We start from the raw sequence: 15,665 nt of genomic DNA, 5'->3' as shown, positions 1-15,665 counted from the left end.
ACTTTTAGCGATAGCATTTGAAAGGTTTCTCATTTTGGAGTGGCATTTTATTTGATTTTTCATATTTTTTTCTGGATGTGACAAAAATAGAAGCAGAAGTTGGTGTCTAAATAGAAGCAAAGAAAAAAAACCCAATTTCAGATTCTCTCCTTCAGCTTGCAAAATGCCTTTATGAACTTTCAACAAAACTTTACTTCTAAAAGCCATTTTAGTATTTATTATCTTTTTCTGAGTAAAATAAGCTGATGCTTTTACATGTGGATCCTATTATATGAATAGCTGCCTAAATCTGCTATTGAGCATAATCATGTGAATTACGAACTGTGATTTTATTTCTTTTATAATCTTTGTAGTTCTTGCCTTTACTTTTACATGTCTATGTCTGGCATTATGTAGCTTTGAAACGATGCCAAAAATATTTATTGTCTTATATCTGGCATTCCCATACTTCGCGGCCGAGTTTGGTTTCTAAACTGGACAAAACTTAGTAAAAAATATGATTTGTGACATTTGTTTGAAAAAAAAAATCATCAGCAATTTAAGTGCTCCCCTGAAATAAAAACTTCTGCACTCTTTGAAACATACACGGAGTTGAAATCCCAAAATATGAGCTATCGATTTTCCCAATTTGAAGTCATTCTTCTTATCATTGGTATGTAAAGAGGGACAAAATAACAATGAGAGGAAATAGAAAATAATGAGTTTAATGATGAGCTGGAACTTTTGAAAACATTTGCTTGGCTAACCTGGGTAACTCAGGGGTGCAAGATTCCACTGCAGTGTGCAGTGGCCAACTGCGGCTATGTGTCCTTCAGTGAGGGTCACCAGCGAGCTGTGGGTGACTAATCCTTTATACTTATTTCTTTGTTGCTGAACCCGTTGAAACCTTTCCAGAAGTGTTGTGCAGGGATTTCTGTTTCTGGCCTGAGGTTTGGATTCTGGCTTCCACGTTGCTCATTAAGTTCAGGCACAGCTCAGGGCTCTTCCTGTAGCTAATTTTCAATACAACTTTGTGACACAGAGGAACCCATTAACTACTTAAAATTTCTTAAGGTATTTGTTTACCTGTTAAAAGTTATTTTCTTTTTTTTTTAAAAAGATTTATTCATTTTTATCGCAGTCAGATATGCAGAGAGGAGGAGAGACAGAGAAGATCTTCCGTCCAATGATTCACTCCCCAAGTGAGCGCAAAGGCTGGTGCTGCGCCGATCTGAAGCCAGGAGCCAGGAACTTCCTCGGGGTCTCCCACACAGGTGCAGGGTCCCAAGGCTTTGGGCTGTCCTCAACTGCTTTCCCAGGCCACAAGCAGGGAGCTGGATGGGAAGTGGAGCTGCTGGGATTAGAGCCGGCATCTACGACAAAAAACCAGTGCACATTACAGAATGCCAAGGTGAGGTTACCTGTACCGGATGTGACCGCAGGGCCCAATCAGCACATGTGAGAACCAGGAAGGGAGGGGGTGGAGCAGGCAGGGGGAACATGGGGGTGCTCCCCTCCTGGACGGTTATTCCCATTGGAGAGCATGATCTGGGATGGGGGCAGACCAGACTAGGCAGGGCTACAACACCTGTGTGCCTCATGTGCGCTAGATGAGGGAAAAGCCAGGCTGGGCTGATTATTCCTACTTGTGCAAACAAAATTAGAGTGGGTGAGGGTCATTTGGGCTTAGCCACAGCATCAGCTGGCAGAAGCTGGCACAGGGGGATAATTCTGCCAAATTAAATTACAGAACCACCTGGAGAGTGCATAATCCAGGAGTGGGAGTGGCCTAGAAGGGAAATAGTGGGCTCCTCTCTCTTGGGTTACCACCCCCACTGGAGGGCACGAACACCAGGACAGGGGCTGGGGTGGCTGGACAGAAAGGCACCCAACAACATCTGTGTGGGCTGCACAGTGGAGCTGGTTAGATGGAACTAAGCTTCAGTGCCATTGACATGTACGAGAGACAAATGGGATGTGGGACAGACTGGACTAGTCTGCTACACATATTGGCAAACCAGGGTAGGGGGCGGGCCTGGTGGGGGTTATTGTGGGTCGCTCCAACTAGGCTGCAGCTCCCACTGGTTTATGTAAGGGCCAAGTATGTGCTGGGCAGCACCAGGCTGGACTGCAACACCCATTGGTTCCAGTGAAAGACAGCGCTGGAAACAGAACCAACCCAGCAATTGCAACCACCAGCTGATGGGGGCGATAGACTGTGCCAGGCCCTGTACTTGCAAGTACACACAAGAATCTGGTCTGGGATCACCTCAGACAAAGTCTCTTTGGGGATCTCCCCAATGGAACGGCTGGACTCAGAACCCTAACCATGAAAAGACAGAGGCAGAACAAGTCAATCAACCACCTCAGCCAGATTTTGGCAGTGAAAAATTGGGCAAACTCTAAGACGAACTATGTCAATCAGTGAATTCTTTTTTTTTTTTATTATTTTAAAGATTTATTTATTTGAAAGTCAGATATACAGAGAGGAGGAGAGACAGAGAGGAAGATCTTCCATCCGATGCTTCACTCCCCAAGTGAGCCGCAACAGTCAATGCTATGCCAATCCAAAGCCCGGATCCAGGAACTTCTTCAGGGTATCCCACACAGGTGCAGGGTCCCAAAGCTTTGGGCCGTCCTCGACTGCCTTTCCAGGCCACAAGCAGGGAGCTGGATGGGAATTGGTGCTGCCGGGATTAGAACCGGCGCCCATATGGGATCCCGGGCGGGTTCAAGGTGAGGACTTTAGCCGCTAGGCCATGCTGCCGGGCCCTAATCAGTGGATTCTTCAACGACCTCATCATGCTTGGAGTGGTGAGACTGGCAGCAATTCATAACTGGCGAACTATCAAAACCACTTGAACAAGACCCTCGGAGCATGCCCGACATCAGGGACCTTGGGTGGGTGGGAGACTGGGTGGGACTTCTCCATTAAAATCCCCCTTTGCCTCAGATACATGAAGAAAACAACGTGGAACTAATAGTCTTGCCCACTTTCCTGTAGCCCTTGAACCTTTTTACCCTAATTAACAATGTGAAGATTGTCAAAAATATAATAAAAAATGTTTATTACCAAAAAAAAAAAAAAAAAATAGAACCGGTGTCCATGTGGGATCCTCGTGCGTTCAAGGCGAGGACTTCAGCTGCTAGGCCACTGCACTGGGCTGTAAACGTTATTTTGTAAAAGAACGTAAAATAATGACTCTCAAACATACCACATTATCAACTATCTAATTTAATAATAATGACTATCTGATTTAATAATAATGTAATAATAATGAGGGGAGTAGATTGATGCTCTAATCATTTGCGAAAAGAATTCCAAGAATCATAGAAGTATGGGCATAGGGATATTGGAAATAGATGCAAATGCATGTATATTAGCAAATAGATGCAAAGGTGGTCTATCTTACAATAACAACCAGTGGATCCTACTTGATAGAATTTATTTGCTTTTCTATGGATAATAATCATTTTATTGTTTAGTTTCTACAGTTTATAGGTACCAACTGATATTTGCACAACATGCTTTAGATAGTAAAACTATTATTGTGGAAACTAACATCAATCTTTGTCATTAAAAATTTCATTCATATTTTTTCACTCAGCCAATAGTTTTTGAATGCTTGCCATGTGTCAGGCAGATGTTTGATTCCGGAGCTTCATAATGATGATCAAAACCAGCCTAAATGGATGTATAGTTTAGAGATTGGAGACCGGCATTGATCAAATGATCAGGAAGAGAAACGGACGATTGCAACTGTATCCAGAGTCACCAAGAAGTCTGCAGAGCTCTGAGAACATTAAAATCCATGTAAGTTCGCTTTACTTTAAACTGTACTTATATGTTTCCTGATATTTGTATTTTTCCTAGGTGATATTTTAAATCAGAAAACTATTTTAAAAAAATTATATCAAGGGCCTGGCATGATGGCCTAGTGGCAAAATCCTCACCTTGCACAAACCAGGATGCAATATGAGCACCAGTTTGTATCCCAGCTGTGCCACTTCCCATCTAGCTTGTGGCCTGGGAAAGCAGTGGAGGATGGCCCAAAACCTTGGGACCTTGCACCTGCATGGCAGACCTGGAAGATGTTTTTGGCTCCTGGCTTTGGATTGGCTCAGCTCCAGCTGTGGCAGCCACTTGGGGAGTGAGCCAGCTGACAGGAAGATCTTTTCCTGTCTCTCCTCTCTGTAAGCCTGCTTTTCAACTTAAAAAAAAAAAAAAAACCTTGAAAAAATTCTGTCTTTTTAAAAAAAAATTTTTAAAAGATTTATCTCTTTATTGGAAAGTCAGATATACAGAGAAGAGGAGAGACAGAGAGGAAGATCTTCCATCCGATGATTTACTCCCCAAGTGAGCACGATGGCCAAAGCTATGCCAATCCGAAGCCAGGATCCAGGAACTTCTTCAGGGTATCCTACATGGGTGCAGGGTCCCAAAGCTTTGGGCTATCCTTGACTGCTTTCCCAGGCCACAAGCAGGGAGCTGGATGGGAATTGGTGCTGCCGGGATTAGAACCGGCGCCCATATGGGATCCCGGGCGGGTTCAAGGTGAGGACTTTAGCCGCTAGGCCATGCTGCCGGGCCCGAAAAAAATTCTGTCTTACTCATGAAAACCTTCACAACTCCACCACACACAAACAAATCCAATGTTTCTGTACTTCATTGTTGTAAAACATTGTGTAACATAAGCTTCTCTTCATTTTTTAATTAGCATCAAATGAGATGATCATAGTAAAAATTAGTCGAACCTAAACCCGTTCATCTTTGGCCAGTTGCTCTTTCTGTAGTCTTCCTTCCTCGTCCCCTCTTGGCCACTAGGTTTACCTACGTTCTGCAGCTAGGACGCTTGTGAAAAGTCATTGTGTGTGATGCATTCGGCGCACTGAAAGTTGTCGCTTTGTGGGGCTTTAGTCACTTCAGAACGCATGCCGTCCTGGAGGTCTGGGGTCTGTGGTCAGCTCCATCAGGCTGTGTGCTCCTGAGCATTTGTGTGCCTCATCCACTCGACTCCCAAAACCCCACCAGAAGCTTCAGTTAGCGCAGCACGAGATATAGCTGTGATCTCTTTCAGAATGCGTTGTAGCTGTCCTACTCCCAAAGACTGAATTCATAGAAACCTGCATGACAATAATAACAAAGCATCAGAGGGATCCATTTTTGTTTTTTATCTTTCTGATAGGAATGATTGGACTAAGTCATCCATACAACTCCAAATATTCCTTTGGACATCATATGGGAAGTTGCCAGAGACGATGTAGCACCTTCTGTAACACTTGGAACACTTTAGAGTCGTTTTCCTAGCAGTGGATCTTCAGGTGAGTGATTCATTAGGAAAGAAGGCCTGGGGGCCCCTAAGGGCATGTGAAAGGCAGCACAGGAAAGAGGCAGCTCTGTGGAAGGTCATTCCATCTGTGTCTGTGGGAACCTCCTGAGAAGTCTTAGGGCTCTCTTGGGGAGAAGGACAGGGGAGCTGGTCTTTCACTCTTCTGTACCCAGCGTGTGGGGAAGAGGGGAAAAGGCGACTCGCAGGCATTCTGCAGTTGGCAACATGGAATCCGTGTCTCAAGGGCATCCTCTATGAGGGACAGCCTAGTGTCTGCTGTTAGAGGTGACACACAAAAGGATCTGAAGGGTTGGGGAGAAATACTGAAGTACTTGCAATCCCCTGTGGGGGCCCACAATCCATGGTTTCATTCTTAAGCACATGGTTGGGCTGTGTTTCCCAGCCTCCCTTGCCACATGTGGCCCTTGCACTGTGTTCTCTCTGGCAGAATGGAGTGGAAATGATAGGTGCTGCCTCCAACCTTCAGGGCAGCCTCACCACATCTTCCTGCTGCTTGTTGACCGGAGCTCAGGGTGGCTCAGCTAGTGCTACAACCATAATAACGATGACCTTAGGAACAGTGGTGCAACCCTACATGTTGGCTGAGGACTCTGTATGACGCCATGGAGCACAGCTTCTGGGTGAGCAGATTATTTACCTTGGTGTGGCAGACAAGAGAAACAAATCTGAATTTCAAACCACTGACTTACCTTTGAATCTCTGTATCGCAGCAGCCTAGCCTTGTCTTGCTTAGTACAAGTCATGTTAGTCTCACTATAAAATTTCATGACATTATAGATACAGGTTTATGGAGCTGTTATTTTTTTTTCTACTAGAATGCATGTTATATGTAAGCAGATTTACTCATCTTTTTCATGCTAGTACAAAATAAGTACTTATTAAGTGAATACAGGAAAGTGCCTCTGGTGATTAAAATTAAACAATATGCTATTAAGAACTGACTGTGATGCCATGTTAGGATATATATAATATATATAATGAGATAAAATTAAATAGCCTTAAGAAAATAAGGCTACAGGGCACCTTGGTAACCATCCTCGTGTGTTGGAAAGGTGATTATAAGGGGGTTGCTGACCAACTGTTTTTCATGTCAGCAGAGAAAAACTGGGAGGAAAGAGCTTAAACTGACCTGACAGTAATAGTGATTAAACATTAGAAAAGGCTCCTGAGTAATATTGTGGAATCTCTGTCTCTGGTGAATTTTAAGGCCAAACCATCTGTCTTAGACACTTCAGGCACAGCCTTGCAGGAAAAGCAAGGGCTGGATTAAATGACTCCTTGAGCTATATCTCTTTCAATTCCAGGAGTCTGTGCCATTCTACAGGGCAGCCAGGGGCTTGGCTGTGACATTTTTTACTCCATCGACCAATCTGACCGATTGACTGGCATCCCTGATTGTAACTTGAGAAAGCTATTTCTCTAGGAGGATTTAGGGAGTTGGAAGTAGAAATATTAACTGCCCCCAAATAATGACATTCAAAAGTATATTTTGCACTTAGAACTCTTTTTTTTTTTTTTAAGAGTTACTCTGTGGTGTAACTTCCCATATTATCCCATAAGACCTAAAGTCGTAAGATTTTCCCAAGTGCCATGTTTCCAGGGCTGTTTTATCTCATACGATCAAGACTTCTATAACAGGAATGAAAACATAATGATTTCAAATTGGCAGTGCAGGCAGGCATTGTGGTACAGCAAATTAAGCTGCCACTTGGGACACCCATGACCCTGTATGTTGCTTGCAAATGGAAAACACTAGAAACTACTTAAATGCCCATCAGTAGAAGACTATGCTAAAAAATGCAGCATTATTATTGTTTTAGGATTTCTTCTTCTAAAAAAAAAGATTTCTTCTTCTTCTTTTTTAAATTGAAAGGCAGATTTAGAAAGAAGAAGATACAGGAAAAAGATCATCTGTCTGCTGACTCACTTCCTAAGTGACTGTGACTGCTGGAGCTGAGCTGATCCAAAGCCAGGAGGCAGAAGCTTCTTTTGAGTCACCCATGTGGGTACAGGGTCCCAAGGGGCACATCCTCTACTGCTTTCCCAGACCACAAGGAAGGAGCTGAAAGGGAAGTGGAGCAGCCAGGACACGAACCAGCGCTCATATGGGATCCTGGCTTGTGCGAGGCTAGGATTTAGCCAATGAGCCATTGCACCAGGCCCATAATGTTATCTTTTTAAAGATTTCTTTATTTTTATTTCAAAGTCAGATATGTAGAGAGGAGAGGCAGAGAGCAAGATCTTCTGTCCAATGATTCACTCCCCAAGTGACCCCAATGACCAGAGCTGAGCTGATCCAAAGCCAGAGCCTGGAGCCTCTTCTGGGTCTCCCATGTGGGTGCAGGATCTCAAGGCTTTGGGCCATCCTCGACTGCCTTCCCAGGCCACAAGCAGGGAGCTGAATGGTAAGCGGGACTGCCAGGATTAAAACCAACGCCCATATGGGATCCTGGTGTATTCAAGGCCAGGACTTTAGCTTCTAGACCATCATACTGGGCCCACCATAACATTATTTTAATTGATTGTAACACAGCCATTAGAAATCTCTCTGTATATCTGACTTTGTAATAAAAATAAATAAAAAATTAGGGCCCGGAGTGATGGCGCAAGTGGTTAAGGTCCTCGCCTTGCACGCCCGGGATCCCATATGGGCACCAGTTCTAATCCCGGCAGCCCCGCTTCCCTTCCAGCTCCCTGCCTGTGGCCTGGGAAAGCAGTCGAGGACGGCCCAAAGCTTTGGGACCCTGCACCCGCGTGGGAGACCTGGAAGAGGCTCCTGGCTTCGGATTGGCATAGCATTGACTGTTGCGGCTCACTTGGGGAGTGAATCATCTTACGGAAGATCTTCCTCTCTGTCTCTCCTCTCTGTATATCCGCCTTTCCAATAAAAATAATAAAAATAAAATCTTTAAAAAAAAAACTGAAATAATTCTAGGAACCTAGTCAATATAGTGTGTAGAATCAACTGCTTTATGTAAAAAAGTGCATATATATGCACATACACATATATACACACATGTATGTGTGTGAATATATATACACACACATACACAAATGCATAGGAGCACAAACATGTACCTACCTAGAAAACTACCTGAGCAATGGTCCTACTGGTTTCCATGAGAGGGGAACTGTCAGACTTGATGCAAATATGAAGGGAGAGATAACCTCATTTTTGCTACACACTTGTACAACTCAAAGATTTTGTATCATATGCATGAATTATTCAGTCAAAGAATAAGACAGATTAAAAGAAATATTATCAGTAGTCCAACAACTCATTTATTCTTCATTTGAGGAATTATTTACATTTGGTATAAAATTATCTTCATTTTTCAAAGTGTAGATTTGAGTCTACTCCCAAAATTTATTAGACGTTGCCAACATTTTACTTGGAATAAAATTTTGGTTTTAAGCAATACTTAAAATATGGAAACACATCTCAAAATAACATTAGAATATTGCCCCACTTGAAAACTGAGCATTCTTTTCATCTTCACCCTTTAAGTGCAAGGCACCTGAAACCAACAACAAGGTATGTTTTCACCAAGAAAGAACAGACTGAAACGTAGTTATCAAATAATTAACATAATATAATATTTAACATTCAGTAGTTACTTTCAACTGGCCTAAAGCATGTATATGTTTATACTTCCATCAACTGTGTATGCAAATTTAGTTTTTAAAGATTTATACATTGAGAAGAAGACACACACACACACAGCTGTATACAGATCTTCCATGTTCAAATGACTGAGCGTGAGCCAGGCTGAAGAAGCTGGGGCTTTCTGGGGATCTCCAGAGTAGGTGCAGGCATGCCAACGAGTGGATAGTTTTTTTTGGTTCCTTTCCAGGTGCACTAGCACGGAACTAGATTAAAGTGGAGCTGCCAGGACTTGAACTGGCCTCTGTCTGAGATGTTGACCTCACAGCAGCAACTTTACCAGCTATATCACAACACCTGGCCTGAGAGCATTTCCTACATCTGAAGAAAAAAAAAAGGATAGGTATTAGGTCAGCAGGTAAGAGGTTGGATGACACACTTGCATCCCAAACCGGAGTGCCTGGGCTCAAGTCCTAGAACTGGCTGTTGATTTCAGCTTCCTGCTCAAGTGCGTCCTGGAAGACAGCAAGTGTTGGCTTCAATAGTTGGGTCCCTGTCCCTCAGGCCTGGGCATCTGGGGAGTGAGTTTGGGGATGAGAAGTTCATCTGTGTCTGTCTTACTGCTTCTTAGATAAAACAAGTAGAGATAGATACTTAAAAATAAGAAACATTAAAAGAGTCATATGGCTACATAATTTAGATGGAAAAGAAGAACAATTTATTGGCACACAGTAGAATGCTTAAGCAGGTGTCATGGAAATCTCTGATGTATTCTGGACTTTATCATTTTGCAAAAAATTTGAGAGTAAAATTTAAGTATCTTCAGTGTAAGTAAAAATGAAGCAAATCATTCTATACTGATGTTGTCTCCATTAGAAATTGTTAGATTTCCAAACAAGAAGCTATTTTTCAAATGCCCCCCAAAATTTAAAATACAGATAATATATTTACATTCATCCACTAGCTTTAATGCTACAAAAATTAATATTGACATCTGTAAAAGCAGCTGGAAATAGTCATTCAAGTTTCCTCTGAAACATAAAGAGAAATGATATTCTAAATTCTTATATTGAATTTTGAACACGATTATCAAACTGAGCCGCGTTAAAGCCTAAGGCAAAAGGGAAAGTCAATAGTATGGATCCTGCCTGTATTTAAAATTTTGGTATTTGTTCATCATGGATTTTTTTTGCATTGATTTAAGAAATATTGACTTAAAATATTATTTATATTGATTTCTGAAAGTCTTTTTGACACCCTCTTGTATTTTGTACCTGAGGCAAATGCCTCATCAGCTTAACACTTCTTAGTTCCAGTCATGTTGCTCAGCCAAATTATAGAACATTAGCATAGACATAAATAATTCTAGTCTCTCTCTTTTCTATAAAAATGCTTATGTATTTATTTGAAAGGCAGAGTAGCACACACGTGCGCGCACACACACACACACACACACACACACACACACAGCAAGAGGGAGAGAGATTGTTTATCTGCTGGCTGACTCCCCAAATGCCTGCAACAGTAGAGGGTAGCCAGGAGCCAAGAACTCTATCCAGACCTCCCACAGCAGTGACTGAAGCTCTGATACCTGGGCTATTATCTGCTGTCTCTATGAGAAGCTGAACAGGAGTGGGAATAGCTGGAACGTAAATCAGGCCCTCTGATATCAGGTGTATGTGTCCCAAGTAGAGGCTGTAACACCTGCACCATAATAAGTCTCTCTTAAGCACATTTTATCAATACTTGCACCATTCTATGAATGCAATTAAAATTAAAAAAAAAAAGGATTGATGAATACTTTGTTTCTGAATAGTCTCACCATGCAGCGGGTATGTGCTTTCATCTGTATTTTACAATGTGCCATCCAAGCAAAACTGAAATATAACATTGTCTGGTATAAAGGTCCAAAATAAAGCAGGCTGTTTTCTCCAGGAATTACTGACACTTGTATCTAGCTCTGAAATAAGAGTCTGGATTTTCCAGAAAGACAAAAATGGAGAGAGCATTCCAGACAGTGAGCGAGGAATGGGAATAAAAACCAAAAAAAATTCCAGAAACCAATGTAGTCTAAAGCTAAAGAAGTTGAGGTGTCAGGATCCCTTAGCAAAAACTCTTAGAAAGCTTCCTTGCGGGCCCGGAGTGATGGCGCAAGTGGTTAAGGTCCTCGCCTTGCACGCCCGGGATCCCATATGGGCACCAGTTCTAATCCCTGCAGCCCCACTTCCCATTCAGCTCCCTGCCTGTGGCCTGGGAAGGCAGTCTAGGACGGCCCAAAGCTTTGGGACCCTGTACCCGCGTGGGAGAGTGGGAGACCCGGAAGAGGCTCCTTGCTTCGGATTGGCATAGCATCGGCCGTTGCGGCTCACTTGGGGAGTGAATCATCTTACGGAAGATCTTCCTCTCTGTCTCTCCTCTCTGTATATCCGCCTTTCCAATAAAAATAAAAATAAATCTTAAAAAAAAAAGAAAGCTTCTTTGCACAAACTCTAATGACATATTTACAAGCTTTAATATTGACCGGTGGTTTTTCAGGGTTTGTAGATGTAATAGACATGACAACTGTAAACTAGTGTGTGTGTTTATGTGTGGAAGCAAAAGGTCCAAAGTGGCTGTAAGACCTTCGCACAGCAGTTGAATGGATGAAATCTTAGGTCTAAGTGAACTAGGAAATGGTAAGTAGACACTTTGTAATCCCTGCAACAAGTAAGAAAAGCACTGCATAATGAGATAGGCCTGTCGGGTAAAGCCAGTACTTGGCAAATTAAAATGAAATACTAAAACCTATTCAGATAACCCAAAATGAGGCAGGAAAGGGTAAACAGAAGAGAATAAAATGGAACAGGCAGAAAACAAATAATAAAATGGCAACCTTATATCCCATGTATCAATTATTGCCTAAATGGAAATGGCTGGAACCAATCTCAGAAAGTGATCAGACAGTGAATACTTGTCGTTTTGCAAATCACGTATGTTTATTTTTTCTCTTCTTGCTCCTTCTCTTTTTTCTGTTTGTAGATTTCTTAATTTGAAAGGCTGAGTTACAGAGAGATCGAGATGTTGTGTCCACTGGTATACTCCTCAAACACTTGTAACATCCAGGGCTGAATGTGGCCAAACTTAGGAGCCAGGAACTCCTTCCGGTTCTCTCACATGGGTGCCAGGGCCTTGAGTATTTGAGTTATTCTCTGAAGCCTTCCTGGAGAATCATCAGGGAGCTCAACTGAAAGGGCATAGCTGGGATTCAGGCTGACATCCCAGTCTTGGTGGTAGCACTGCAAGCACAGCTTAACCCCAGGCACCACAGTGTTGCCTTCAGACAGCATCTTCGTGAGTGTGCCAAACATTTACCCCTCACAACTGATTTTTGATAAAGGTACAAAGACAATTCAATGGAAAAAGGATAATCTTTTCAACAGAGAGGGTTGAAGCAGTTTGGCATTGCATAAACGAACATGAATTTTAACCAGTACCCTATATTGTGTACGCAACTAATTCAAGACAGCCTATGGTGCTGTGATACAGGATGTGGGTGTGTTGTTATCCTAAGCACTAGGCCGAAGGCCTGCTTCTGTGTCTTCATCTTGAAGAGAAATAAAGGGCCTGGTTTCGGCCTGATGACAGCACCGGGACTTCTCTAACACACAATTAATATACATACAAAGAAAATGAGTGTTTCCGAATGCATCTTCTATTATGAAGTTAATTTCACACTATTGCTCAAAAAATCTTGCACTTTGCAAGTAAGCTTCATATGGATTTGTACAGAATTTGATGTGCACGTTCATACTTTACTGGTGGAATAACAGTTTAAATGAGAGGTTTGGTTTTATGTTTTTTAAGGAAAGTTTTGCCTTAAATTTTGGAAGAAATAAGTTGTGTAGAATTTTCAGTTGCCTCATTTCACAGGCTTGTTGACTCAATTTGAATTTTGTATTACACATTGGCTCATGTCTTACAGCAAGCAGAGTCTATTTCTTCATCTTTCCATTTACCTTTTCCTGTTTCATCATTTTTAAGTACTTTCTCTTTTATTTCTCTTCTTTTTATGCTTTTTTTTTTCTTTGAGCTTTTTGGAACAGAATCTTTTTCAATCTCAAGTACTTTCCTATTTTTTATGACATCTTCCTTGTACCAAGTCTTCCATTGATGATCACTTAGTAAATCAACATGACTTGATATTTTTCCTTTTAGTTACTGCCTGTCTGTTTTACTAAGCTCCTCAGGGCAGGAAATCTGTCTTCCATATTTTATGCTCTGTAAGACCCCATGTGCTCTTATGACTCCTATTAACAATAAATCTTAGTATAAATTAGCTTAAGCTACATCTTCCTTGTTTTATGGATAAGCTTTGCATGCACACTGGAGAGGATTCAAGTTTCACCAGCTATCTGATTTACCATGTGTATTCTTGTTTACCTAGCCTTAAAATGCCATCTTTTGGAATTACCAGGCACTAAGTCCACAGTGCTTTAATCTACTTAGTATACATATGTATGTCTGTGTAGTCCAGAATAAGGTTTCTTTTTTAATTGTAAGGAGAAATTGTTTTATTCTTTTTCAGTAACTACACTGAGCTCACATGGAGTTTTGAACAGATCTTTATGGTAGAATATCTTGCATCCTAATTTTACATCATGACTTTCAGACACAAATCATCTCTGGAATTATGCACTACTTATGGTAATATAAATTTTTAATGTTAGATGCGATGTCAGTGTCACAATACATTGCAACAATCAATGCTATCAGAAGGCTCTGGCTCCTTCAGGAGGCTCTTAGGGAGACTTTCCGAGTTCATTCAGGTTGTTGGTGTAATGTTGCTCCTTGTCCTTGCAGGACTGACTGCCGCATTTAGTTGCTGTCAATCAGGAGGCACTCTGGGCATTCTGAGGCTTATGGCTGTTTTGCTCCATTTGAAGTCAGTGATCACGTGTCAAGTTTCTGGTTTGAACATCTTTGCTGCCCTCCATCGACTTATAAGGATGGTATGTGAGTCCAAATTGTGACCACCTCCTCAAGCTAACTTGCTTATAAATTATTGTGTGGGCTCAGCGCAACAGCCTTGCGGCTAAAGTCCTTGCCTTCAATGTGCCGGGATCCCATATGGACACTAATCCCAGCAGCCCTGCTTCCCATCCAGCTCACTGCTTGTGGCCTGGGAAAGTAGTCAAGGATGGCCCAAAGCACTGGGATCCTGCACTCGTGTCAGAGACCTGGAGGAAGTTCCTGGCTCTTGGCTTCGGATCAACGCAGCTCCAAGTGACCAGCCATTGAGGTCACTTGGAGAGTGAACCAGATGAAAGATTTTTCTCTCTGTCTCTCCTTCTCTGTATATCTGACTTTCCAATAAAAATAAATAAATAATTATGTATGTATGTAATTAGGTTTTTCTCGGCAATATGTATTTTAAAGACTTTTAGTGGAAAGGTGGAGCAACACACAGAGAGAAATAGCAAAAGAAATCCTTCATCCCCAAACAGGTGCAACAATCAGGGCTGGGCCAGGCTGAAGCTGGGAGCCAGGAATTCCCTCCCACTCTTCCACTGGTAGAGGTAGGGTAGGTGGTAGGGACCAAAACACTTGGGTCAGCATCCATTGCTGAGCCAGGGACAATGACAATCAACTGGAAAGTGAGCATTTAGGACTCCAACAAGTGCTTTGATATAGGATGCTGGCATCACAAGTGGTAGCTTAACTTTTGTCAGTTTAATCTGTAGGCTCCAAAGTCAGAACATAAGAGGGTAGAAGAAAAGCTTTCTCCCTGATATAGCTTATTAGTCTTTATAAAAACATGTCTCAGGTTGCTTCTCAAGAAAACAAAGTCTTTGCTAAGGATGAAATGTAGCATTTGACCCTAATTCCATCCTAACTCTGGCCAAGGAGATAAACAGTAACAGATGTAAATGTCAGAAGCAGAAAGACAGGGAGTTGAAACCTAATTATGAGGGATATTGAAGGGGGACCAGGGAGGGACAGGTGAGTCTCCACAAGGATGGCGAACAAGAGTGGCTGGGCTGAAAGTTGTTTCAGTTGGTGACGCAGGAGGCCTGGCCCAAGAGCCAGGGAAGCTATCACTGCAGCCACTGAGAGCTGTCTGCTGCCAAAATTCAACAGTTATTACTCAACAGAGGTGGCAGATGGAGAGTCTACTATGACTCTGTCAATGAAGGGCCATGATGGTACCTGGTGTGGGAGCATCGTCCTCTCTCCATTCTGTCTGCCTATCCCTAGAAATTTTAGTCTGAGTCCAAGAGTGTATCTTGGAAAAACATTCCAGTGAGTTTCATGTAGTAGCTTCCAGGACTACAGCTACACTGCCTGGAGAATCACCAGTGACATTTGTCAAAGTAGAAATGTACAGGACTGAACAGATCGGAATCAGAAACTTAGGAGTGGTGGTATCACAATCTGAGTTTTTGAACAAGGTTTCCTACATATTCTCAGAGAAGTCTGGGAAAGTGCTCTAGAGACTTCCAAGTGTTTTATTCCTCTCAATGGATTTTTCCACGAAACATATTATTCATAATAAGCAATACTTTCATTTTGAAAAAGTACCCTTCAGAAGAGGCCACCAACTGTGATTTATTTTTCTTCCAGGCCACTTCTCAGTGCTGCTGCCCCTTAGATCCCCTTGGCTTACATCTGCCTTGAAAGTCTTGAAAACACCTTAAATTCAGCATATTCAAATGGAAATCACCTTTACCCCCAGATCTCTTCTGGTAGCCCCC

The 15,665-nt window shown here is 42.2% G+C and overlaps 1 protein-coding gene across 1 annotated transcript in view; it reads left to right on the top strand.

The window, feature by feature from the left end:
- The first annotated feature begins 246 nt into the window (after positions 1-246).
- Positions 247-15,665, top strand: part of LNPK (lunapark, ER junction formation factor) — a 98,226-nt gene continuing 82,807 nt past the window's right edge. The window contains exons 1-2 of the mRNA XM_040971769.1: positions 247-257; positions 5,891-5,894. The gene's annotated coding sequence lies outside the window, so the exon portion shown is untranslated. The remainder of the gene's footprint in view (positions 258-5,890; positions 5,895-15,665) is intronic.

This window comes from Ochotona curzoniae, unplaced genomic scaffold (assembly GCF_017591425.1).
Source record: "Ochotona curzoniae isolate NIBS_2020 unplaced genomic scaffold, NIBS_Ocur_1.0 contig_2210, whole genome shotgun sequence".
NCBI classification, from domain to species: Eukaryota; Metazoa; Chordata; class Mammalia; order Lagomorpha; family Ochotonidae; genus Ochotona; species Ochotona curzoniae.
This window is presented reverse-complemented; position numbering and strand designations above follow the sequence as displayed.